Below are 12,368 nucleotides of genomic sequence, written 5' to 3' on the forward strand. Positions count from 1 at the left end.
GCTCATGATTGTGGGCAGGAGACTGAGGAGTGATGAGGTTGTTGGAGTCCTGAGATTTCTTTTGAGAATCTGGTGGGTGAGGAGATGGTATTTTGTTCTGTTTTCTTGCTGACTGACTGTTTAACGTTGGGTGGAATTTGCTGCTGTTTTGCTATTATCTTTATCATTATGAATTCTATTTTTAATGGCTGTCAGGAAGCTCAGTGCCAGGCATAAACAGGCATCATTTAAATTCATGAAACAGATAGATATAGACAGAGGCAATCTCTGGTACACATAAGTAACTGTGTGAGGCCTCAAACCAAGGGCTAAATTTTCAACAGAGCCCAGCTCCCATTTAGGAATCTAACAAGGTACCAGCACCTACCAGTTCATTTTGGTGCAGATTGTCAAAAAGAACTCAGATGAGTTCTTCTGAAAAACTGGCCACGTATTTTGTGCTTCAATGGGAACTGAGCTTTTTTGAAAATCTGCCCCCAAATGCATATAGAGCAAGGATGGTCTTATAGCTAGGGTATTGGTTGGAGGATCTAAGTTAGGGGACCTATGTTCTATTCCTATCTCTGTCACAAGCCCACATTCAAGCTTATCACTTATGGCATGTCTACATTGCAATTAAACACTTGTGTCTGGCTTATATCAGCTGACTCATGCTGGGGCTGTGTGGCTGTTTAATTGTTGTGTAGACATTGAGACTCGGGCTGAAGCCTGAGCTTCCGGACCCTTGCTCCTCACAGGATCACACACCCAAGCCCAAATGTCTACACCACAATTAAACAGCCCCTTAGCCTGAGCTCTGTGAGCTCAAGTCGCTGACACGGCAGCCACTGGTGTTTAATTGCAGTGTATATAAACCTTTAATTCCTCAGTCTTCATCTGTAGGATGGGGATAATATACTTGAACATCGCAGGGAAGGACAAGCTACATTAATATTTGGGTGTAATGAGATACTATGGTGGTGAATTCGTAGAAAAGTTTCTGAAGCAATTACTTTTAAAATGAAATTCTTAAAGTTACAACGCACAAAAAGAGTTATTGTTGAGTCAACTGTCAACATCATGACACATTTGGATTAATGATGAAATACCTCAACAGTTGAGGTATTCAAGAATTCAGTTATTTCAAATGCATTTGGGTGCCCAGAAGCATACCGCTTCCAAACCCATTGCTGCCGGTGTCCCTTGAAGCATCATCAGAAAGTGGCAATCTATAGCTCCTCATAGAGCAGCAACAGCAAAGAACTCAAAGAAATAAAAGCGCTACTATAGGAATCACTAAACACTATTACTATGCTTGCTTCATAGTAATAGGCCATTGGACAAAATTCAGCCCTGATGTAAGTCAGTGGAGTTTCACCTGATTGCACCAAGCCTGAATTTGGCCCTTTAAGAGGGCTCCAGAAGAAACACATATTGGTTTAGAAAACGACTATGGCCTTATTTCTGTAGAGCACTGTAGGGGGGCACATAAGGTGTTCAGGCATACACAACCTCAACGCTTCTCAGATCGAGGGCAGAGCACATTTATTTAGCCTTGCCTTCACTAATATAAACACAGAGCAGTGTGTACATATTAAAAAAGCTCCAAACCCTACTAAAACAGAACACTCCACTCTCCTCTGGGGGAGAGGACGAAAGAGAAAGCAAACCACATAGGGCAGATGTTAGCCATGTTGTATAATGCACCATTGATTGGTAGGTGCTCAGATACTATGATAATAAGGTGGTAATAAGAATCCGAATAACATAGAATCAAACAGTGGGGATCTATGTGAACACAAACAAATAGATGTAGATGAAATGAAATAATATTCATGCCTGATGTTAACAGATACTAGGGCCACAATCCTGCAAGCACTGATGTATGTGACTAACTTACACATGAATGGTTCCATTTGTCATGATGGTAAATGTCTTCTACTGCATCTTTAGGAAGAGACACATCACATAGTCACATGGAACAAGTTATACAAAAATCCCTGGGTAAATGTTTGGTGATTAGAACTGGGCAAGATATTTGTCAGAAAAGTGTGTTTCCTCCATCAGATTATGCCCCTTTTCTGAGTTCACAAAACCTTAAATGAAACTGAATGTCATTTAATAAACATTTAAATTTTTGAAAAAAAAGTCTCATAAAATTTGTTTTTACTAGAATGGAGTGCAAACATTTTGGGATAAATGCTTGTTACTATTTGAATTTCAAACTTGGTTTTTTATTGGTCACATAAGTCACATAGTATTGATTCTGGTTACATGATTTCCCAGCCTGTAGTCAGGAAGGTGAGCAGAAGCCATTTTTTTTACTCACTTTCTCAGAGGAAGGAGCTGCATTTTGTGTGTTGTCACGAAGTGAGGGAAAAATAAGTTGCTTCTCATTGGGTGTGGGCCATAATCACTTAATGATCTCCTGTACCCCCAGAAGATTCATAGAAGAACTTAGGGACTAGCCCCACGCATACACTGGAAGGGAGAACAATCCATTCAACAAAGATGCGAGAGGGGTAGTAGACTACAAGTCTTTCCCTACAAGAACAGAACACCAGGTAGGAATTTAAGGGCCATATGGCCTGCCAGTCCTCCAGAGTTTTGGATAGCTTGTAAAGGCATCCAGACTTAGATCCTTTTACTGTTCTTCTATCGCTAGAGTTCCATGTAGTTTGGCTATGGTGAGGCTAGTTTTGTATATTTACATGTAGCTGGGTTATGTTAATGCTGAGATTTGCAGGGCTTTTTATTGTTTTATTTCCCATGTAACCAAGTGAATCAGTAATACCATGGGTACTCTGTGCACTCCTGCAGGGTGACCCACCATAAGTATAGTAACCGATATGGTCTCAGCCTCATTTGTGTCTGCTACCCAAAACCCTGGCTTAAAGGCTTGTGCCTCCCTGACTGGCTCCTGTCTTAGGGTTCTAATGCATCCTCACAGGCGGTAGGATGAAAAGATGCTCTCCGAGTGAAAGAAACAGTTGTAGGGTTAGATGAAGAAACCAGTGAAGTAGAGGAGGATTGCCCATGTCAGTTGCCGCCTCCACATTGGTACCCTGACACCAGCATTACTAACTGCACAATGTCAGCCTCTGGCTGGCGGTGGCAGAATGCACCTGTGAACACTTTAAATGACATCTTCATTTTTAAAACAAAAACCATTTTGATGAAAAAATTTGTTCAGATTTTTTTAACCATCTCTGGTAAACACACATTGGAGAATATCTGTGTAAAGTGAACTAAGAATTAGTATTCCCCCAGCTGTCTGTGTCTTGTCATAGTCTTAGTCTGTAAATTCTTTGGATCAAGGACAATCTTTTTGTTCTGTATTTGTGCAGCACCTAATTCAATGGGGTCTTGATCCATGTTTGGGGCATCCAGGCCCTACTAATGATAATCCCAAATATTTATACTAAACCCTGATTTGGATAATGATGTTCAACTTCTTAAGGAACAGAAATGTATCCAGTGAACATTTGCCCCAACAAAAAAAACCCGCATGCACTTTGAATTTCAGCAATGCCTACATACTTGCTTGCATACAGTCTGCTAACCAAGGGTTATTTGCTGAAGGTATTGGGTGAATTATTTTGAAGAACAACTAAATGAGTTAAAATTGTAAACTGTGTGTGGACAACTCACAGAACTCCTTGACTGAGATATGTGTTGTGAGTTGTTTGCTCAGTTCTATTATTCAGCCAGCCATATTTGTGTAAAAGTTGATTCCCCAATGAAAAGCCAGAGTAACCTGGTTTTACACAGTTGCCAAGCGGGAGGGCTGAGTAGGTGTAATTCACCCTCCATCTTGGGACCAGTACAATACAGAGTTATAGCCCAGCTCTTCCTCTGTGGACATTACTCCTGCATATAGGGTAGAATGTCTGCTGAAGTTTCTCTGCACCACTGTGTGGGATAATAGGGCCATTGGGTATAGTGTGACCTCTGCCCTGGTTACCCCCACCCTCTATTAGTCTATGCGGGGCCAGTGCAAAGACTCCATGAAGGTGCATTCTTCTCCCCTTTGAATGATATAAGTCTGTGATTCCAATTTTGGAGCCTTACCTTGATTGACCCCCCCCCCCCATGTCCCCTCACATCATATCCTGCTATAGTTGCCACCATCTCTCCTTTGTTCTCTCACTTCAGCCTGCTGTTGCATTTCCTTCTGGAATGTTAAACAAAATATTTTCTTCTCCCCGTCTCTCCATTTTACCCACACATCAGATGGCTTCATGCTGCTAGGGATGAGTGCTTCCAGTGGTGCCAGTCAAGGCTAAGCTGAGGTCCTCATGAATGCAGAAGAGAAGCTTTGGTTGGCTGAGAATTTAGGTGGGTACATGTGAGCTACTCCCACAGCCAAGCTAGGTTAAGGGTCACACTGGAAAAGGGAGGGAACAGGAGGTATTTAGGAAACAGCATGTTTGGGGGATGGGGGGGTTGCAGCAGAGGGAGGATGTTGGTTTTTTTACAGTAGGGCCTAGAGGCCCCACCTACAACTGAGGCACCATTGTACCAGAAACTATATAAACATAGTAGGAGGCAGTCAGGGCAGGGACAAAAGAGAGGCATGGAGAGAGGTGAAATGATTTCCCCAAGGACACACAGCAGCAGGGAATAGCGCTCAGGTCTCCTGAGTCTCTGTCTAGTTCCCTATCCAGCAGATCATGCTTCCTGTCTGTGTGGACAACTTTAGGTCCCTCAACCTTCCACACCCACACAGATCCAACCTTCTGTCCCTCACCTTCCCTCAGCTAGACCAGTATTGCCAGGCCTTCTTGTTCTATTGTGAGTCTCATGCTAGTTGTTTTTCTTAAAGCCCCAGCTCCTGGTATCATATGATTTCATAAGAATCTGAGCTTCCTTTTTTTAATGACAGTTTCTAGCCCTCGTGGTTGGGGAGAAAAGATTAAAATTATGAACCCAAAGGCTCAAAAATAAGAAGACAAATAAAAAGAACCCAAAATATATCATTTTAAACCAGTCTCATGCTGTTTTAGAGCCTGATTCGTGATTTTGAATGTTCGGGGCTAGCAGAATTACTAGACCCAAGAATTACTAGACCCAATGGGAAACAGTGGCTTAATGTTGCATGACCGAGAGTGTAAGATCCTCCACAAAGGGATAAATTTCACCCGTTATGAATAGGATTCTTCTTTTAACCCACAGCCCCATTGTTTAGTTCTAAATTACATACATCTCTTCAAATCTCCAGAATTTCCCATTCTGGATTAATTTGCACTTGGTGAGAGAGTGTGAATGAAACTGTCAGAAGAGGATTAGCCACAGTGCTAATTTGTTACTATGCTCTTTTTATTTCTAATGCTTTTTCTGTTAAGGGCGATCTCAGAGAATTGTTGACATCTGCAAATCTCTGCATAGCACAACTCACTTATCTGATACAAAGCATGAACTATGCAAACAAATATATGAATTCATATTATAATGGTAGTGCCTAGAGGCCTTGACTGTGGTTGGGGTCCATAGGTGCTGTACAAACACATACAGTATGTCTTACACGGCAACCATGTGGTGTGATTGTGGTGTTTATGGACATACTCAAGCTAGCTTTAAGCTAGCTAGTCTGGTACTGACAGCAGTGAAGCTGCAGCAGCATGGGCTTGAGCATGGGCTGTTCAGGTGTGCCTAGAATCCTGGGTGAATCCTTGAGCAGCCCAGCACCCAAGCTAGCTAGATAAAAGCTAGCTTGCGTATGTCTATGAGAGTTACAGGAACACCCCTTGGTTGCAATGTACATATGCCTATAGTGAAAGACAGTCCCTAGCGTGAAGAAATTGCTATCTAATTAAGGACAAGATGTTTAGAGGGATACAGAAGACAGTGGAGCTTGGAGGCAACAGGGAAGAGAAGAGCAACAACCAGAGGACATAAAATTTCACAGATTAAGATGTTAAGGATAATGCAATAAGTACAATCACCATGCTCTCTGAATCACACATGCCTCCCCAAAGGGGAAGGAAATGTGGAGTGCACTCAGTTGCCTAGATGCTATGGGGTGATTATATCCTATATGACATTGTTCATGCCATATATGAAATACGTAGGTGCAGAGCAGTGAATTTAGGACCCCTAGTATTGCTTCATTGTCATTTTCAGTTTCAGTTGAAAAATTGTGATCCGCTCTAGTGAGCTGATATCGGCAGCAACACTGGGTCTTCCTCTAGGATTAGAAGAACACTATAGTTCAGCCTGCCAGGCATAAGGGTGATTTTTGTGCTATGTGTGTCTGTCCAATGGGAGAAGTTCTTTTCTGAGAACGATCTTAGCCAGTCAGAGCTGGCCCTACACATCTGTGAATGGTGTGCTGGCACTGCTCAGGGGTACCAGTTCCCCTGTGTTTGTGATTCCCATCCTGAACTACCTTTGGCCTGCCCCTCCTGCCCCTCCACTATACACACGGCTGGCCACCCTATCAGACTAACCATTTCACTCCCTCCCATCTAATGGAGGGGCTGGAGACTTACTAGCAGGAACCATTGGATGGGATTGGCCTTTACTCTCCCCCTCCTTGAAGCTACAAGGGATAGGAAAGTACTTGCAACTCATAGCCGGGGAATCTCCACTCTCTATCCCTGAGGCACAGGGGAATCGGAGGCACTCAGAACTTTGAGGGGAAGCTGCTAGAAGATTAACTTCATTGTCTGCCCCTCCCTTGTTGGCAGTTACAGGAGCCCTGGGGCTCTCAAGCCTCTCTTTGTCTGCTTCCAGCTGGCTCTCTGAAGTGGTGCAGCCATGTGACTAGTCTTGAGACTGCCATATGTGACTGCCCACTGGACCCTGCTGCCACTGCAGCCAATAAACCCAAGCCTGTGCATGGGAGCGTTTAATTTCTAAATGTGAAGGCAATAAAAATATACATTGGGAACCTGAAAATCCCAAGATTTTGTTCTTCTGCACATCTTCCCTAGGCCCTTTTTCTCTTTCCCATTTGAAAAGAAAACAGACTTCTAACAATTATGCTTTTAAAGTTTTATCATGGGGAAATAATCTATACCCCCACTTTGGAGAATTCTAATCAGAATGAGGCTCAAGGATTCAAGAGATCTCTTCTTTGTAGCCTGTCTTGACCAGATCCACCATCTTTTTCCTCTCATCTCTTTGATGCCACTTCTGCAGTTGTGGCTGCTGCATATAGACATGGTACATGTGGCACTGACAGCTACTGCCACAACAAAAGTCCTGAGATTTTGCAAGAAGTCCTGAGCGCCTAAGGTTAAGCAGGTCTGGGGTAGAGACCATCCTGCCCCAACCCAACTTCTTGCAGCTTGGAAACCTCCAGACCATTTCCCAGCTTGCCATCCAGCTATATTCTACTTCCCTATGTCCCATCAGCACAGACTGAGAGTAGGCCAGAGACAGGGAGGAATTGGCCCAGGGCTCTGAAAGACTCTATGCTAAGAGGCAGGCCAGCAGTGTGAATTTATTGGCCTCTTTGGGATGGGGCCAGGCCCCTTGGGGCATGTCTACACTGCAGTTAGACACCTGTGGCTGACCCATGCCAGCTGACTTGGACTCAAGAGGCTCAGGCTAAGGGACTGTTTAATTGCAGTGTAAACATACAAGTGTGGGCTGCAGCCCAAACTCTGGAATCCTCCCTCATTGCAGTGTCCTAGAGTCCAGGCTTCAGAACGAGCCTGAACATCTATACTGCAGTTAACAGTCCCTTAGCTTGAGCCCTGTGAGTCAGAGTCAGCTGACATGGGCTAGCTGTGGGTTTTGAATTGCAGTGTAGACATACCCTTAAATGTGTTCTGTGAGAGAAAAGGACAGAGGAAGGTTAAGGTGGATGGGAGGGGCCCCAGTCAAGAGACAGAAGGGATCATGTACAAATGAGAGGGGAAAGGAGAGTCAAATTCACTCAATGTATATCTATTAGTTTATAATTCATAGGATAGAAGATGGGTTACTGCAACATGGTGGCTGAGATTTTACATATACACAAATTAATGTGAAAGTTATGCTCCATCTATCTATCCATCTGCCTAACCCACTACATTTGCCGTTTTCTGTAGGCTCTGTGGCAGAAAGAGAATATGTGATGACATACCATTAGAAAGGGGGTGTTAGCACATGACTGCAATGAGCTACATAGTTCACTTGTGGATTTGCTACTAGTGAGTAACAGAGTTATTCCAAACTAGGGTGACCAGACAGCAAGTGTGAAAAATCAGGACGGGGCTAGGGGCTAATAGGAGCCTATATAAGAAAAAGACCCAAAAATCGGGACTGTCCCTATAAAATCGGGACATCTGGTCACCCTATTCCAAACTCAAGCCAATTAAACCTTTTTATCACTCTACCATGCATATGGTACGATCTTCTATTGTAACCTCTGAGAGTTAACCCAGTACACTTTTTGCACCTTTTCCTTTCTGCCAGTTTCAGTAAAGAAAAATCCTTCACTGACTAGAAGCATTTGAGTGTTTAATGGGAACTCCCCCAGGGCTAGAGTCTGTAGGTAGACCTTAGTGCTTGGAGCACCACAGACCATGCTACTAAAGATCTGAGACTGTCCTGAAGCATTTCACAGGGAAGGATTTAACTAGCACAAGGGTCAGTGTGTGATTTTCAGTTTACAATGAGGTGCTTAATATAATTAGTAACTTTTAAAATAAACTGATGCATTATGGTTCATATCCTTGGTTAGCTTAGACAACTTTTAAGATGATCCCTAAGCATAGAACTGGCTAATACACCAGAGGAGAGGCTTTGCTTAGCAGGTTTGAATGTCATAAATGCACAGTTATGTCTTAGTAATTGTATCACAGTTGACAGATGCTGCAGCAGACATGTGACTAAAACATGACCTCATAGTTCTCTCTCCCCCTCATAAGGGCAGAGCTGGGAACTAAATAAGTAGAAGGCATTTTAACACCACAATAAGTTCTTAAAGGAGAAGTGTTAATTTGGAAGACACAGACGTACTTTGTATGGAAAGGTCACCCATGCAGCAGCTTCTCGACAGTAGCAGTTAAACAAAACTCTTTTTCACTTGGGGAACATATTGCAGTCACTGACTAATGTAATGAAAATGTTCAAGTCCTAATTCCCATGGCCTAGATCACCCCTCCCAAGGAAAAGCTGACGGGAGGGATATCAGGGGGGCAGAATCTTACGACAGTCTTCTCATCAAGTTCTCCATGTGTTGTTACATCAGCCAATGGGGCTGATCCCAGCCTTGTCAGATCTGTGGAAGGGCAGAGCCATCCATGTGGAGGCACTGTGCTTCTGCACTGGCATTGGCCCCTCGCAGCCCTCCTTGGCTCTCTGTTAGGATAGCTCCATTGGCACCATGGTATCAGAACCTCTGCCTTTCTACAGTGGCTCCGGACTCATGGGAGGACACCAGGAGCTTCACAGGAGGATAATACTGCCTGGGGCTGGGGTTTTTTCTCTCTGAGGATTGTCCATGGGTATGGAATGGAGATAATATGCATCCCCTTAGCTATTCCCCTGCACAGACCTTGGACTGTGTGGAAAAGCTAGGCCCTGTGCAAGGTTCTGGGGAAGAGAAAGAGAGATGGTACTCTGTAAGCACCTGAGCCTCATTTCAACGTGGGAGGGGACCCTCCAAGTGCAAGCCTAAGGGTACAATCTGGAGAACACTTTTCTATTATACTGGTTTTCATTGTAGGAGCAGCTGTGGCCTAATGGCCAAAACACTGGGCTGGCTGGGTTAAAGTTCCAGTTTTGCTACCAACTCACTGGGTGACCTTGAGCAAACCTCTTAACATGTTTCCCCATGTAACCCTTCTGCCCGTCAGAGTTGGCAGCAACAAGGGCCGGGTTCAGTATTTACGGGTTCCTTTTCAATATCTCAATGCAAAACCAGCTCAAGCCCCCACCCAGTGACCTGGGACAATTACATACTACCCCCCGGGTGCCTCTAAGAGGCAATACTTCCCCTCTTGCAAGCAGAGAGTCTGAATGTAGCAAAAGCCTTTTAATAAAAGGGGAAACGCATGTGGCATTATATTGGGGAAACCCCACAAACAGGATTCATAACACAAACCATGAACAAAAGACCCACGCCCAAGTGAGTTGAGCAGTGTCCTTTTCCCTTCAGGGTATTAAGTCCAGCATCCCAAAAGTCACCCAGCCAACAGTTGCTGTCCTTGCTCAGTGCAGCACCAGAGTTCAGAAGTTCATCTGCAGAGTTCACCTCACAGCCTCGTGGAAGGAGGGGAGGTATGGAGGCACCTTACACTCTCCGCTGTTCAGGCCCTTGACAGCCGACTACCATGCCTCTCTGTGAGATTCTGCTCCAGTCCTCTCCCCTAGCCATCCCACTAGCTGAGCCTCACCAATAGCCATTCACCAATATGTCTTCAGGCCCTTCAGGCCCCCGCTACTTAACACAGCTCTCAGTGATTTCAGCTGTTAGTAGGGGAGCCTCACTGCTGGTGCATCTGGATAGTCTTCTTGCATCAGAACCATTAGCCTAAAGTAGATCTAATGCTTAGACCTAGGTATCAGTGATTTCAGCTCTGTACAATGTAACAAGACTCCTAATTGAGTCAAACTTAGCTCTATTACACAATGGAGAGAGGAAGGACCAAAGTGGTGTTTGGGGCACTCAGACCATGCCTACACTGCTACATACAAATACCTGTCTCAATTCACTGGGCTTTGGAACCCATGTCCCTCGCCTAGCGAATGAGGGTGAGTCCCTCAGTCATAAACTGCCAAGTACAGTTCTATTGTCCTTGATTCACATAACCAGAAGAACAACACTTTATTACTCCTGTCCCAATAACAAAGAGACTGGGGATCCCACAGCAGCCAAAGTGACCATTTGGGCAAGGAGTCCTATCATGCTAAGCAGGGTGGGTGTGCCCATGCAAACGAGATCATCCCCTGAAGTCCTTTTCCACAGCTCACCACCAGATGTCAGGGGAGAGCTCATCCTAACTCTGCTTACACCCATGTCTGGCGTGATGGTGATGCTCTCTCAGATCTACAGATGGAAAGAGCGGTGTAAGTGTGAAGATTATTTTATTATATTTCTCACTTGAGTTTTCCACTAACAAATCTCCAGTCTACAGTATTTCCACACTTCCAATTTATGGCCATTCTTAGAAAATGAAGACAGACATGAAACTTTCCAGCACTGTTCCACATTAGGCAGCTAAGATTAGAGATTTTTTTCTATATGATTATTCGTTTCTGAGCCCTATTTTGGGTTGAATATAACTTTCTCAACAGTTTCTTCCTTGTATTGACATTTACCATGCTTATTAATCCAAAAATTGCAGTGGTGTTATTTGGGAGCAACAAAATCCCACCCACTCTTGCTTAAGTTGTTAGCACAATAAACAAATATGGGGCTCTTTGCTTTTAAAAAGGGTTTCACGTATGTTCTGGCTTGTGCAGAGAGCTCCAGAAAGGCTCTGTTGGAAGAGTCAGGCTTGGCATGGTCACAGTGATTGTGGTCATCACCACTGGTGTCTGAACATTGTCAAGGGAGGTGATGAGTTCTAGGGGAGCGGTCAAAGTCTTGGGAGTCAGGAATGCCTGGGAGTCAACTGTGGCATTGACCTGTGGTGAAACTTTGGTCAAGTCATAGTGTGTCTGTTACCTCTTTTTGAGTGCACTTTAAGATGTAGGGATCAAAAGGGCTATGTAAGCATTATGTATTATTAATATAGCCCTTAATGAGGATATGACAATAGCTAAGGGCTCCATGCCCCCCTCTGTATGTGCTCATGGCAGGGAGCCTGCCCTCATGGACTGTAGGAAGTCCCTTTGTATGCCACAATTCTCCTTTCCCAGGATCAGAGGAAGCTCCTCTATAGGGTTCAGGTTCTGTGGAGGTGTGGGGATGAGTAAGGAGCCATCTGGGCTCCTCCAGATTCTTCCATCCCCAGGCCTGTGGGGGAAAACATCATAAGCTGTGTGTGTATAATTTGTGCTGTTTCTTGCACTGTAAAAGGGGCTCTGGGGGGCACTAATAGGAGCCCATGAGGCCAAGTGGTAAAATGGAGGCAAGGAGCAACCTACTTGGATTACCATAGATTCAGGCATTCCCACACCATCCCTCCAAGCTGGAGATCCTCCCAGTCCCATTCCCCTCCCCATGTGGCACACCTCTTCCTGCTGTGGAAACTCAGTTCCTTATGGAAACAAGTCTAGGATTCCCCTTCTGAGTTGTGGCAATTGCATTCTGAACTGACTCCCCAGATACAAGTCTGTAACTCCTTAGTTGTCAACCCTCTTCCCTGGACTCACATATGGTGTCCAGCCTACCACCTTCTTCCCCCTCCTTGACCTTTAAGCTTCACCCCACCCCAAGCTGAGGAAACCCTCAGCTTACTTCCCCAGACACAAGTGGATGAGCACCTTCACAGCTCTAAAATCTCACT

This window comes from Gopherus flavomarginatus, chromosome 4, assembly GCF_025201925.1.
Source record: "Gopherus flavomarginatus isolate rGopFla2 chromosome 4, rGopFla2.mat.asm, whole genome shotgun sequence".
In the NCBI taxonomy this organism is placed as follows: Eukaryota; Metazoa; Chordata; order Testudines; family Testudinidae; genus Gopherus; species Gopherus flavomarginatus.